The 2,787-nt window shown below is 41.9% G+C and overlaps 1 long non-coding RNA gene across 1 annotated transcript; it reads left to right on the plus strand.

Moving 5' to 3' along the window:
- The first annotated feature begins 1,077 nt into the window (after positions 1-1,077).
- LOC120654045 lies at positions 1,078-1,618 on the plus strand. The gene is made up of 3 exons (XR_005666953.1): positions 1,078-1,227; positions 1,309-1,419; positions 1,508-1,618. It is a non-coding gene; the product is annotated as an uncharacterized LOC120654045 (long non-coding RNA).
- The last annotated feature ends 1,169 nt before the right edge of the window (positions 1,619-2,787 follow it).

Here is a 2,787-nt window from a genome sequence, read left to right on the forward strand (position 1 = left end):
CAACCGGCGAAGGGATTATGCTGCATAATTGCCCTTTACCTGAAGGTTATGCAAAGGTTACCGTTGATTCTCTTGTTAAGAGGAAATACAAAAATGTGGAGTTGGATATCCCCGGTGATGACAGTAGGTTGCTAGGGGATAACATCGGAGGATTTGTGGCGTGGTGGAAACGCTACATAATATTTGAATCAGAATCTGAGTCATCCGATGATGATCCTCGAGAGTCACCGGAGAGGGACCTACCTCCTTCACCAAAGTCCAACAGAGAATCAAGCCCGCCGTCACCTCAAAGAGAGCTAACTCCTCCTAGCCCTCCGAAAAAAGGCGAACATCATCGAGAACACAGAAAATATCATCTCAGAAGCAATATTCAGAACCGGCAGAAAAGCCAGAGGGACCATGTGAAGGGACGGGCAAGAAACAGCTGAGTGGAAGCATAACATCGCTACTCAAAGAAAAAGTAAAGAAAGTAGAGGAGGACTTCATAGTCCCCAAAGGTGCAATGGACCATTTCTTAAACTTAATGAAAATGCCGCAAACTGGAAATAATCAACCTCCGCTTTCAGACTATGAGTGAACTATGAATATAAAGAGGTGGCGTGAAGGAACCCGAGCTGCACACAAGTTAAATGTAGCTGAACGGGCCGCATTTTTTGAACAAAACAACATGACAGAGTTAGAACTTCTTCAAATTGAGTATGGAGAAGATTGGTGGAAACAACCATTGCCACTACCACCGATTACCTAGAAATTTGAATTGGGGAAAGATCTGGTGGCCCCAGAACAAATCCCGAAGCTACCCACAAGAATGCGACAGTTGCATTCTTGGTACAAGATGCAAAAAAGTAAGCTGTTTGGGGCAAGTTATCTTGATGAAGATCTTCATAAGGGGGAAGGCAGAGTGTGGGTTGATTTCGAGCACTTGTATCAATTCTACCAACAGGTTGCTCTCGACGTCTCAATTATGACCTTGTAGACTGTGTAAGTATCCTCACTACTGATCATCTGTCGTCATTTATCACTCATTAGCATGTTTAAATTTTCATTATTTTTTACTAGAATGGAGTCACACAAATGTAGACGATGTAGGATTAACAATATAGGCTTCTTGGACCCTAGCACCGTACATGAGAACACAGTCAAATTACCAAGTACCGTTGACTACTTGTACAAAGCTTTCCTCTCCATGCAGGATAAAAGATCCATACTTCTTTCATACAATTGCTTGTAAGTTTGTTTTTTAATTCCATATCAAAGTTATTCTCACCATGGTTATTATTAATTTGTTTTGTTGTGTCTTATATACAGTTATCATCATGTCCTACTCGATATCAGCCTTAACGATAGTCGAATCGAGGTTTATGACTCACGAAAGAGGCCATTATCACTAATCCAGCCCGTCATTGATGTCCTCAACAAGTAAGTAAAGCAAGTGAATTTATTCGATATTTCAATGTCATGTGTCTTATTCATGCAATTTCTATTTCATAATTTCGCTCATATATAGGGCCTTCGCTAAGTACCGTAAGAAAAGCAAAATCCATAGACCTTTTTGGGGAGACTTCACTATAGAAGAGGCTAAATACATCCTCAAGCAGCCTCTGGGCAACGATCACTGTGGGTTCTATGTAATGCATTACATGCACTGCTACACCGGCGATTGCAGAAGCGTCGAAATGGTTTGTATGAAATGGTTAATTGATATATGTTCTTGTGTCTTGAATTATCTAACTTGTCTAATATCTTGTTGTTGTGTCATTTTTTTCTTCAGAACACTGAGTTGGATTCACGTGAATTGCTCATGGGCGAGCTAGTAGCACTTCAAGAAGAACTAGCTGGATGGCTTGTGGACTACGTGGTGAAGCCAGGATCTGAGTACAGCATAATCTAGGTGTAATGTCTAGATCGTATCGTTCTTGTCAAGCATTGTAATATATTTGGTGTATGGACTAGATGTTCTTAAACTTGATGCGTGGACTCTATATTTTTTATTATGATGTTTGAACTCTCTCATTTGATTTCAATGTATAATATCTTATGGTTCAATTCTGCTGCAATAATTATGTATTATATATGCTATACAAATGTTGTATTATTGATATCTGAATATATTTTTTTTAGTTGGAAAATAGTCATCACCGCCGGTTCTAAACAACGATTTTTTAACCGGCGGTGATGCGCCACCCATCACCGCCGGTTCTACAATAACCGGCGGTGATAGCCCATCCATCACCGCCAGTTCTAGAACCGGCGATGATAGCCCTCCCATCACCAACGACATAAATCCAATGCCTCCCGAACCGTTGGTGATACTCCTTACGAACCGGCGGTGATGGGGTGTGCTGGAGTAGTGGAGTCCTGATCGAACTTGAGGTTCTTAGCCGAGTTGGACTCGACTTGTTTACTATACTGGATTAGGTCGTCCAGTTGTTCCTCCGGATCGGAGGAATACTTAGATTCGGAGTCGGTTAGCCCACCTATTTTTGAGTATGTATGTTCTGGGTGAACGAGAAGCAGTATGCCCATCTCTACATGGAGGGCATTCACGTTCATCCAGTGTAGCAATGATTGAGTAGGAGTTAGCCCCTTAGACTCCTTAATCCATGGTTTGTCATAGATTGAGTCGCTGGATTGTTCTGGGGCCTTGGCTTTTTCTTTTTTAAGCTTGGCCAGTTCCCAAAGAGCGTCGGCATGCTCGGTTGGTTTGGCCATAGCGTCCATGAACAGCTCGACGTTGTCTGACCACTCTTCAAGATCGTCAAATGGTTCAAAGTCCTGATCGAACTT

Source organism: Panicum virgatum, chromosome 1N (assembly GCF_016808335.1).
Source record: "Panicum virgatum strain AP13 chromosome 1N, P.virgatum_v5, whole genome shotgun sequence".
In the NCBI taxonomy this organism is placed as follows: Eukaryota; Viridiplantae; Streptophyta; class Magnoliopsida; order Poales; family Poaceae; genus Panicum; species Panicum virgatum.